General features: G+C 41.5%; 1 protein-coding gene across 1 annotated transcript in view; it reads left to right on the top strand.

The window, feature by feature from the left end:
- Positions 1–12764, top strand: part of LOC309511873 (uncharacterized protein) — a 163916-nt gene that overhangs the window by 88778 nt on the left and 62374 nt on the right. The gene's annotated exons all lie outside the window — the stretch shown is intronic.

The raw sequence follows: 12764 nt of genomic DNA on the forward strand, positions 1-12764 counted from the left end.
GCGTCTTTAGGTGTTTTTTAAAAGAATTGACAAAACCCATAGTTCTCAGTGCTAATGGAAGTAAGTTCCAAAGCCTCTGTGCCACAGTACAAAAAGCACGATCACCTTTAGTCTTAAGACGTGTTCTAGGGACAACTAAAAGGTCCAGACCAGAAGAACGTAAGAGCCGACCCGGTGAATGTTTATGTAAATTATCCTGAATATAGAGAGGTGCCTGACCTTGCAAGGCTCTATAAGTGATAACTAAAATTTTAAACTGCACTCTGAATTCAACTGGGAGCCAATGAAGGTCCTTAAGAAATGGTCTTATATGAGACCACTTACTGGTACCAGTCAAAAGCCTTGCAGCTGCATTTTGTACAACTTGTAGCCGCTCCATAGAAGACTTATTCAAACAAGTATACAGAACATTGCAATAGTCCAGACGTGACAAGATGAAGGCATGAACAAGCATCTCCATCTCTTTTCTTGAGACCACCGATCTAATCTGAGCAATGTTCCTAAGATGGAAAAAACATGAGCGAACTACAGACTTTATATGACTGTTAAAACATATGGCTCTATCCAGAAAGACACCTAGATTTCTTATTTCACTACAATCTGAAGTGGCTGAAACCCCCAAAACCTGCTTAATCTTAGGTATAATATTGTCAGGAGCAAAGATCATCATTTCAGTTTTATCCTTATTAAGTTGCAAAAAATTGTTTGCCATCCATTTATTAATGGAGACTAAACAATCCTGTAGAACTGACAGTTTATCTAGACTATTAGGTCTAAACGAAATCAATAACTGAATGTCATCTGCATATAAATGATAAGATATTGTTTTAAAACTATTAATAATCTGTCCAAGAGGAAGCATATACAAGTTAAACAACAAAGGGCCCAGCACAGAACCTTGTGGCACACCACAGGACAAAAGTACAGAATCAGACATAAAGGATCCAACAGATACCGAAAAAGTCCTATCGGACAGATAAGATGAAAACCAATCCTGAGCCGAACCTGAAATACCTACTAAACAGCGTAATCTATTAATCAGAGTGCAGTGATCCACCGTGTCAAACGCTGCGCTGAGATCTAACATAACCAACACGGAACATTCTCCCGCATCTGTGGCCATCAAAATGTAATTTGATACCCTGAGTAAGGCGGTTTCAGTAGAATGATTTTTGCGAAAGCCTGATTGAAATTTGTCATAAATATTATGAGTCTCCAAAATATCATTCAACTGCATTGCCACAACCTTTTCCAGGATTTTAGAAATGAAGGGCAACTTAGAGATAGGCCTATAGTTGTTCAACGATGTAACATCAAGATTACACTTTTTCAAGAGCGGTTGAACAACAGCGTGTTTAAAACACCTAGGGACCTGGCCCAACTTTAGCGAAAGATTAACAATTGAGACCAAACATGGACCAATGGATGTAATAGTTTCCATGACCACAGAAGCAGGCAAAATATCCGCCGGACTTTGAGAAGGTTTCATCGTACAAACTATCTTTATAAGATCATTAAAGGATATTGACTGAAAAGAGCTTAAAATTGAGGGCCGCTCTGTGATAATTACAGAGGGGATAGCTGATGGTAAAATGCTAGCCCTAACAGCCATAACCTTACCCACAAAATGAGACAAAAAATTATTACAATCATCGTTAGAAAAAACAGGTACAGATGATGTAACAGGAGACACAAGACAATTAATAGTGTCAAACAAAGTCTTAGGATTCCTTTTACAAGTTAAAATCAAATTTTTTAAATACAGCGCTCTGGCCACCTTAATCATCTCATGTAAATCAGTCAGTAACTCTTTGAAATACAGACGATGAACCTGGAGCCGCGTAGATTTCCACAAGCGTTCAGTCTTCCGACACACACGTCTGAGACTGCGAATGGCATCATTTATCCATGGAGAAGTATTAACCACGGGAATATGCCGATTCCTAAATGGAGCCACTTTATCCAGTAACAGAGTGCAATGATCGTTAAACGACTGTACAGAACTGTCAATGTCATTTAAGATAATAACCGAGTTGGAATCAAAAGCGGTCGAGAAATTTTCAACAGCAACTTGGGTAATCATGCGAGAACAAGACACCCGCTTGACCGGCAGTGGATTTTCGTTACACGCAAGATTAAATAAAACACATTTATGATCACTAACATAGACATCCTCTGTACACACATCGTCAATATTTAAACCTTGAGAAAACACTAAATCAAGCAAGTGTCCTTTATCATGTGTAGGACCTGAGACATGTTGAACATAATTAAAAGTATCCATTAAATTAAAAAAATTTAAAACAGTATTACATGCAGCATTATCCACATGAATATTAAAATCACCGACAATAATAACTCTATTCAACTTAATGATAGAGGATAAAAAGTCAGTAAAGTCGCTCAGAAAAGGACCCAAAATCCCAGGAGGCCGATAAACAAGAATACAATAAAAATAATTTGATCGACCAACCTTAGACATCTGTAATTCAAAGGACGAGTACGTGTTGGAGTTCATCAACTGGCAAATAAACTAATTTTTATAAACAACAGCAAGTCCACCCCCACGGCCCACGAGCCTTGGTGTGCTGATAAATGAACATTCCGCAGGACAGAGTTCAATCAAATGGGAAAACTCCATACTCCGTTGCCATGTCTCCGTCAACAACATAAAGTCCAGATTTTTATAAGTGAAAAGTTCATTGAGCAGGAATGACTTGTTTCTGATTGATCGAACATTCAACAAAGCCATCTTAAGCGGTGCAGATCTACCACCAGGAGCAGAGACAGAGGTACGCAGCAGCGGCCTCAAGTGCTCGTCGCACACACCGCGACCGGTCGAAAAAACTCTCAGGGGCAAAAGAAACGGACCACTGTAGACGCTCGGAACCAAGGGGCGAAGACACGGCAATCTGGAAACAGCACAGCACTGCTCCAACTTCCAGAGTTTCCTGAGATGCACCTGTCTCCCAGCCCTTTTTCCTCTCCTTCTCCTCCGCTTCTTAGTACGTCTCTCAAGTCCCTCTCCTTCCCGCATGCAGACAGCCAATGCAGGTGGACAGCGGTACAGGGTTGATTCACCCAAGCCACTCCAGGTACAAAAGCCGCCACACTTGGTCACAGATGAACGAATTAAAATCATCGTTTTGCGATCATACACCCACACGGCAGACACATCATAGGAGGACAAACTTAATAACAGCAACGCACATAAAATAATTAAAACAAAACGAAACGATCCTCCAGCCACAGCGGCAATGCCAAACACAGGCAAGTGTTGAACCGGAAGTCTGACGGATATGACACCATTGACAGCGACAAAACGGAAATAAAGAAATGGTCCGTGTCTTCGAATTAAATTACACATTTCTCCTGGTTTGAAAGTTGTTGGAAACAGTCGGGATAATGTAAGTACACAAATAAAAAAAAAATATAACATAGATATAGTGATTTTTGCTATTTTTAAAGCAAAAAAACTACATATTGTACCTTTAACAAATAAAAGCGGCAAAGTACATCGCAGGTAGCTTGGAAGACGTGGGTAATGGTTAATCCATTTTGCAACACGAACTGGAGGTAAGCAACATTAATTTGTAGCTAGTTTGAACCACAGAACTTAAAGGGATACTTCACCTCTGGAAAGATAAATGTGTATTTAAAATAGGTCATTTATGTAGAAGAAATGTGAAATAATTTTTGAATTCTGAGCTTTCTAGACTGAGAAAAGCCAGAAAATTTATTTTTGGCTGATGTGGATGAAAGACAACAACTCCCAGAATGCACTTGCTTCGCTGCCCTAGGAGGCCACTCCCAAGCCATGCCTACTAGTTAGACTTCGTGACGAGTTTGCCCGAGATTCGAAATCGCCCAAAATGTCCGGGATTCAGCTTTTGCGTTCTACAGTCGCCATTCATTATGTTTACTGTGGTGAGCAGGACGAGGCTGAGGGGGGTGGGAGAACGGCGCAAGGCCGGTGGCGTGATTACTGAGACGCACCGGTCTCCTATCTCTCATGGAGGAGCGGGAATTTTCTTAGCAATGTTAAAACGCACATCAACCGATCACTTGTTTAGCGTTCATGTAAACACTACATTCAGATTCACCAATCGGAATGAATTCAGTTAGATTGAAACAAAAGGTGTGCATGTAAAAAAGCAGAAAGCATAAGCCGAATCCCGGACATTTTGGACGATCTCGACGGCCGGCCATGTCCGTAAAAAAGAGGATTGTAACCCCTACTACTTAGCTTTCTCCTACTACTCAGCTTTCTCCACAGAACAAGAGCCTGCTAGCTTAGCTTCCAAAGATACTATGTGTACATTCTGTGAGTGAGATCCCACCCTCTGTGGGCGGGTTGAAAACATGCGGGACAGCTCCTCCTACTGGCTGTAGTCTTTATCCTCTGGCCAAAAAATCCTCCGATGACGCAAAATGACGACTTTTGCGTCATCGGAGGATTTTTTCCAGACAAAAAATACATAAATCTCTCATCTCAGGGGGATATGAGGGTAGAAAGCACAGTAATTTGAAAATACTACAGGTTTTCTACTAATACAAAGCTTAATGCTAAATCCTGAAGTATCCCTTTATCCCTTTTTTTTTTTTTTTTTCTGCAGATGAAACTTGTTTTCGCGCAGGCGCAGTGAGGGAAAAAACACTGAGTTTAGGGCAATCGGTTCGTAGCTCAGCTTCAACTGTGCGATATAGTCACGAGGAGCGACCAAAATTTCTAACATGACCATCATCCGAATTCATCCGACCATCCGATTGCCGGTCGGGAGAGGTTAATCGCCTCTCGTTTCCCTCTGTACACTGCACGAACACTGCACGACAAAAGACGCATGACAAAGCTGAAAATCGGCCCGACCCGAAAAAGAGTCACACGAGTCAGAATTTGGCAAAAAATCTGACGAAAATCGCACAGTGTGTGCATCTTTAACGAGATCAGGCTATAAAGTACCTACTCTTTTAGCGCTCGTTAAGTATACTTATTGAAGTACCTACTCAGTGAGTATGCAGTTTCGGACGCAGCCAAGGTCTATACGGGAACTTTATGATGACGTGTGGGGTTAAAGGTCAAACTAAAACACATGCCTGAGTTATGATGGCAAAGGTTGCTTAAGGATTACTGCTGTCCAAACAACATTGTCTAGTGTAGGGATGGGGATTGACACAAATGTCATGATTCGATTCAATTTCAATTTACAAGATCATGATTTGATTCAGTTCCGATCTCTATTCGATTTAATTTAATAATGATTAATTTGGATATATACCAGGTACACATGTATAGTACAGGGGAAAACATCTCTCTCTAAAAATGCTGTAATTATACAGGGAACCCTGTGAGTGATTATAATATTAATGTTATATTAATGTAATATTTAATATTAATAAACTATAATATTAGTTAATCATAGTATTGCTAAATTTTAAATTCAGTAACCACTCCAAAAAAATCGTCTCAAATAAAAACATATTTTAAAAAATTTTGATTAACCCTTGTGTGTCAATTAAAAAAAGTTGCACATAGGTCCATATGTGGACAAAAAAAGTCCATGTCCAAAAACTGTCATAAAAATTTGAAGCTTGAGAGCACAGACTTATGTTTGGTATCATTTTAAAGAAGACCCTTGGCAGATTATTGTTGAAGTAAAAAAGTGAAACAAATAAGTTATAGAGGGTTAAGTTTATTAATATAATTTATGAACATTATTTTATGTAAAATATATATGTTATGAAACGTGCTGAACTCTATAAATGAAGATGACTTGACTTGAGTTCGGTTGTTCAGCAAAAGTACAGCAAAACCGATTGTTGATGAATTCCATCTTACAGCCTGTGAAAGTGAGGTGAGGAGAATCAACTGCCCCCTTCACTGAACAAACATATTGTATCCTATATTTAGCCCTATGTTAAAAAGACATTATTACAATACTTCAGACATTATTACAATGGGGGCAGAGTCAGTTCTATTGTGTATTTATAGCTTAGAACTTTGCTATTTGGATGACATATAATACTATAGTTTAAGCATTCAACACTTTACAATTAATGTTTGAACTGAAGAAATCATGACACACATGGGGATGTTTGATAATAAATGTCAAAGCTGGTGCACTTACCTTCAATGAAAAGGATGGGTTGCTTATTTTCTTTTCATCCAGTATTAAGTATCAAAACCAATATCACTGATACATTAATGATTAATGTACTGTATAACAACATTTTTGTGCTTTCTGATGATAAAAAAGGTGATTAAAGACATTTAACGACTTAATGCAAGAATAATGCACTATTATACTTTATTACATACAAAATTTTCCTTAGTGTGTAATGTTGCTGTTTAAGCATGAAAAAAGTTACAAATCAACAAAGTTACAAATCAACGTCCACTTTAAAGGGAGTTATTCTTTATAGAGTAATAGTGTAATCTATTCCCCATAGCGACACAGGGACGCAGCACAAGTTCCCTTCCGAAAGGGAACAAATTGATATTAACAGTTATGTTTTCAAATTTTAACAATGATAATAATTTGAGGGTAGTGTTATCTTGAATTTCTATTTGAATTTCAGGATAATGCTGCTGTCGATTCAGCAATCAAGTTGAGCTCTGAACTGTAATTATATCTGCCTGTATAATTCAGTTCAATTCAATTCACATTTATTTGTATAGCACTTTTCACAATACATATCATTTCAAAGCAGCTTTACAGAAAATGCATGTTTCTACATTACAATTTAGAGTGATCTGTTATCAGAGGTGACTGTGTCACAAATCAAGCAGTTAGCTAACAATGCATTAATGTAAACTGTATTAATTTAAGGCAGAAACAACGAGCTCATTGAAGTAAATAATACATGTTGTTAAAGGTGGGGTATGTAATTCTCTTTTTTGGCCATTTTTTCAAAATCACTTGAAATCCTATTCCTAACCCACTTACAGCCACTGAGTTAGAAGCACTGAAATAAAAATTAAGCAATTTAATCATCTGTGGAACGGGCAGGACTCGAAAAACTCCAGCCAATCATTTCCAAGACCACCTAGAATCATTGGACAGTAAGTGCGTCAATCAAACGGTCGTACCATCCTCCCCTCCCCCATTCATGTCCATGTTCTTTGAATGGGTGGAGTCAAAGGAAAGAAGGTAGGACCATTTGAGTTGTGTATTTTCAAAATCTGCTAAATTTTGCAAATCACATACCCCACCTTTAACAAATGCAGTTGTCAAATAAACACCATAAGTGTTGTATCACTCTGAATATAAGTATTGGGCTAGGTTCAACTCTAAGGAGGATAAAAATGAACTTCGGGTGAAATAGTATGAATCAGCTAGCCAGTATTTATTGTACATAGAACATTCAATAACCAAATACTAAAAGAACAAGTTTGTCTTGTCCCAACATAACACTAACTGAAATGGAGAAAATCAATATTTAGTCCAGGTTGTGCATAACAGGTCCAAGAAACCAAAAAAAGTGTCCAAAAGTCCTCCTTTGTAAGTTGGTGTGTGTAGTGTAAAATGAATGTATTTGTAATATATATGTGTTTTCTACTAACCGGGTAGTGATTAGCGTATCTGCTGTTCATAACGTTGTAACGAGTTAGCTCAAAGAAATATTAATAATCAATCATAACTTGTTATAATTGATTATGAATATTTGGATCAGTTAATAGAATTAACTTAATGTAGTAAAATTGATATTACAATCAACCCACCTGTTCGTCCCATGAACACTCAGCGTTAATTGTTTATTCATTCTAATAAATATTAATTTCCGGGGAGGGAAATGTCTTTCTTACTGTACAGTACTACTAAGGTCGGCGACACACTGAATGTGTGGCGTGAGCGTGGCGTTTCTGTTGCGTGCCAGCTGCAAGGCGGCTGCGTGGCGTTTTCTGTCTTTGCACACCAGAAACGTGTCTGACGCGGCGCTTCTGCTGCTAGGTGACATATCATAAGCCTCATTGGTGATATATTCAACATAAGGGGAGAGAGTTGTGGAAGCCCTATACTTCATGTTAAAGATAAATATATAGCAGCAAAGACAACGTCAACAGTATTGACGGCAAAAAAGTCAACAGAATATTTCGTTCTGTATTGGCAGGTGCAATATTTGAAAAAATTGAAAACCTAGAGACCTTCAAACATCAAAATATCATTTATTAATATGTATTCGTGTCAAAATGACATAAACATCTTTTCCTATTCTATTTTGCCTGGAAACGCTTCCAACACGCTTGCGTGTCGCGTGAAAAACTGGTCCCCTACCCTCTTGATGGAGGCCAATGCAACCAGGAGCGCTGTCTTAATTGACAGGAACTTAAGCTCCACTGATTGCAGAGGCTTAAAGGGAGCACTCTGCAGGGCAGTTAGTACCACTGAGAGGTCCCAAGAGGGAACGAGAGGAGGGCGAGGAGGATTCAGTCTCCTCGCTCCTCTCAGGAACCTGATGACCAGGTCGTGCTTTCTAACGGGCTTACCTTCAACTGCGTCATGATGTGCGGCAATGGCGGCAACATACACTTTCAGGGTGGAGGGAGACAGCCTTCGCTCCAACCCTTCTTGTAGGAAGGAAAGCACGACACTGATCGGGCATTTCGTGGGGTCTTGTTGTTTAGAAGAACACCAGTTGACGCGGAGGTTCCACTTCAACGCATAGGCATGTCGAGTGGACGATGCAGGGAGAGGCCGAAGCCGAGACAGCTCGTCGGTCGCACGGTTCAGGTCTCCCGGGATATAAATGGCTCGAAGCGACCTCAGATGCTTCTGACTCCATATGAGGAGCTGGCGGGCGAGTTGCGACATACGGCGGGAGTGCAGACCACCTTGTCAGTTGATGTACGCTACTGTCGCGGTATTGTCTGATCGGACTAGTACGTGCTGACCCCTGAGCAACGCACGGAAGCGGTGCAGGGCGAGACGTACAGCCAGCAATTCGAGGCAATTGACATGCCAAAGGTGCTGGGGTGCTGGGGTCCTGTCAAAGAGCCCGCGGCAGCATGTCCATTGCACATGTCGATACAACAACATGCCTGGAAACTCGTTCTAAGGGCACTCCGGCCCATAGAAAACTGAGGTTCGTCCACGGGGTGAAGGTCTGACGGCAGGTCGGAGTCACTGGGACTCGGAGCGTGCCGTGTTGCCATGCCACCTCGGGACTCGATCATGAAGCCAAAGCTGAAGCGGTCTCATATGAAGCAATCCGAGCGGCGTTACCCCGGCTGCGGATGCCATATGCCCCAGGAGCCTCTGAAATAGTTTCAGTGGAACCGCACTCTTGCCCTCAAACTGACGAAGGCAAGTCAGCAGTGACTGCGCGTGCTCGCTCGTAAGCTGCGCGCACATGCCGACAGAGTCGATTTCCATACCGAGAAAAGAGATCCTCTGCACGGGGCAGAGTTTGCTCTTCTCCCAGTTGACCCGAAGGCCCAGACGAGCTAGGTGCCGGAGCACTAGGTCCCTGTGTTCGCAAACCTGGTCTCGAAAGTGAGCTAGGATCAGCCAGTCGTCGAGATAGTTCAGGATGCGAACCTCGTGTTCCCGTAGAGGAACAAGGGTTGCCTCGACGACCTTCGTGAAGATGCGAGGAGACAGGGCTAGCCCGAAAGGGAGAACCACGTACTGGTATGCCTTCCCCTCGAAAGCAAACCGTAGAAACGGTCTGTTTCGAGGAGACATGGAAGTAGGCGTCCTTCAGGTCGATCGCTGCAAACCAATTCTGCGGCCGCACGCATTCGAAAATGCGTTTGCCCGTGAGCATCTTGAACGGCATCCTGTGAAGGGAGCGGTTCAAGACGCGCAGGTCCAGGATTGGTCGTAACCCACCGGATTTCTTCGGTACAATGAAGTAGGGGCTGTAGAAGCCGGACTTCATTTCGGCTGGACGGACAGTCTCGATCGCACCCTTCACCAGTAGGGTGGCAACCTCCGCTCTCAGGACAGGGGCATTGCCACCGACCATAGTGAAGCGGACTCCCAGGCAGCTCATCAAAGAGCCCTGGGTCAGAACTCCCCTCGTGCATGTCCCTGAGCATCTGGGCCTGGTGGACCTGCAGAGTGGCCATGGCATGCAGTGAGGAGGCCGCCTGCCCCGCATCTCTGTAGGCCTTCGCCACAAGGGTGGAGGAGAACCTACAGGCCTTGGAGGGGTGCTTTGGGTCACCGCGGCTGCCCAGGAAAGCATGGCCGTCAGCTCGGGATCAGACTCGGGCAATGCTGGCACGCCCGAAGGCGGCAGCACAGCCGAATCTTCATCTCCCGAGGACTCCTGCCCACCTTGTGATGCAGCAATTGACATTACATCTTCCTCTGGGCGCCGAAAGAGGCTCAATCGGGACGCTCTCGGGTTGCGCTGCGCAAGAGGGGGGTGTGGCGCGTGGAATAGTCGGCGCTTTGTTCCACACCGTCACCCTAAGTTCACCCTGGCAGCCAGCAGAAGTACCAGCTCTCGCGGAGCTCGTAGATCGGGTTGCGGATGAGGGGACTCTCCCTCGAACGAGGTCATTGAGTCTCGAACGCAACAGCCCGATGGTCATGTTCCCGCAATGGGAACATGACACATCCACAAACGCTGTCTTAGCGTGGTCAACGCCCAGACACGCAAGACAGCGATTGTGCCCATCAGAGTCAGATATAACGCGACCGCAACCAGAAGTGCACGGGCGAGGCATCTTTTAAAAAGACGTGCCGCGTGCAATGCTCTTTTGTGAAAGGAGATTTCTCCGCAGAGTGTTGAAGCGACCAGGGAGATGAACACACAAACACTGACAAATCACTGCACAGATAAGCAGGGAATGTGCACTCGCTGGAACTCGCTGTCACACCAACACATGGAGAGAGGCTCGTCTCGAAGAGGATAGAGATAATACTCAGAATTGGCTTGTGGAGTGAAGTGAATAACTCGGCTCCGAAGCGAAAACATATCTGCATGTTGCCGGCGTACTCCTTATATACCCACAAGGTGGGGCGGAGTTACGCTATGCAAATTCCGCAGACCCATGGCATTTCATTGCCATTGGCTCGTTTTATATACTCGAAGATGACAGGCTTTCTAAGCGAAACCCCATTCGTCGTCACTGACGTAACTCGTAGTGACCACGAAAGGGAACTACAGCTTTTGGGGCTTATTGCTTTATTAGAATAAAAGGTTCTTTTTTTAGGGTTCTGTCAGGCACTTACTTTATATAAAAACTTGTAGGGGTTACCATCAAGGCTTTTTTATTATTTACTGTATTATTTATATTAATTACATTTTAAGTATTATACAGCTCATAAACATTTTATCAATATTTATATATATACAGTATATCTTTTTTTTTTTTTTATAACCTGCTAAACATGAAAATGTTATACAATCAATTAAGACAATTTCCTTATAGAACCTTTTGCCATAAAGGGTTCTTTAAAATTGTGTCAAGAACCCTAAGCTTCTAAACTTAACCTCATTGAACTTTTTTTCTTTTTCTTTTTTCTCAGAATGTAGCCTCCTTATTTGCTCATTGTAGATGTGATTTAACACTATAGTTTAACCATTCAACAGTTAATGAATGTTTGACGAGATCAGTGACCGTTGTGAGGACCAATGATATTTGACATCATTAATGACAACGCTGGTGCGCTTGTGCTTGAATGTTATGGGTGGATGGATCAAAGTCAATATCACTGTAATAACATTAATGATTAATGTACAATATTATATTCATGTGCAATAGTCCAAAATTGGTGATTAAAGACATTTCAAATTTATATTTGTATAGCAATCATTAGGCTATATAGTAAAGTAGATATCTGTTTTTATTATTTGAGAATTAAATCAAAATTTAAATTAAATCAAATTATTTTAATAATTTAATACAAGAAGAGTATAGTGTGGTAGATTTTTCTCTATTTCACACCTGACCTAAGTCTACCTGGGTCTCGTCTACAGTCATTGTTTAGTCTATCTGGGTTTCGTCTACAATCGATGTCCCCTATCTCTGACTTGTTCCCCTAACTAGCTTGCTGCGCAGCAATAATAAGCAGACAGACTTCAGCAAATGTCTTTTAAATGCTTTATTCGCGGCACGGGAGAGTACTCCAGCAATGCTCAGAGAATCTCCCAAGAAGCATGGCCGGAGGATCTCAGACAAATTTCAGAGAGAATCCCACCAGTAAACCGGAATACAACAGGTTTTATAGGATAAAGACAGACACAACAAATAAAATCATCGTGACTAACTCATGAGTTAACGCGTCACCTTCTATCAATATGATTGGTTAAAATGGTAAAAGCAACCCCCCCTTTTAACCATCTGTTACTGGCATAAGAAAAATTATCTTGAAGCATTAGAGAAAAAAAAAAAGGTTAAGAGTTCAGTTGATTACTCAATGTGTTGTACATTCCTAACCTAAAAAAGCAGTTTCACTTTATATCCAAGTAGCACTCTTTGCATAGCTTTTTTATTTATTTAACAACTTATTTGCAATTGTTTAAGGCCAGATACAAAAAAATGCCTCATTTATTTATTTGAGTGAAATAACTCTAGATGATGATTCTTTTTTTCTGGTTACAGCTCAACAGAAACAGCTCTTTCTGTTTGAATTGAGTGTTGTGAGTCACACGAGCTCTGTATGTGACTGCTGTGTTTCAGCATTTCTGCTCGTGCTCAGGTCAGTAGAAGGTGAAATGGCTTACAGTTGTTCCAATCCATAACAAGTATATGCTAACACAGTTTTAGGACTTCAGAATTTACGAAATGCATTTATTTTCATGCTATATAA

Source organism: Leuciscus leuciscus (genome assembly GCF_965113295.1).
Source record: "Leuciscus leuciscus genome assembly, chromosome: 12".
NCBI classification, from domain to species: Eukaryota; Metazoa; Chordata; class Actinopteri; order Cypriniformes; family Leuciscidae; genus Leuciscus; species Leuciscus leuciscus.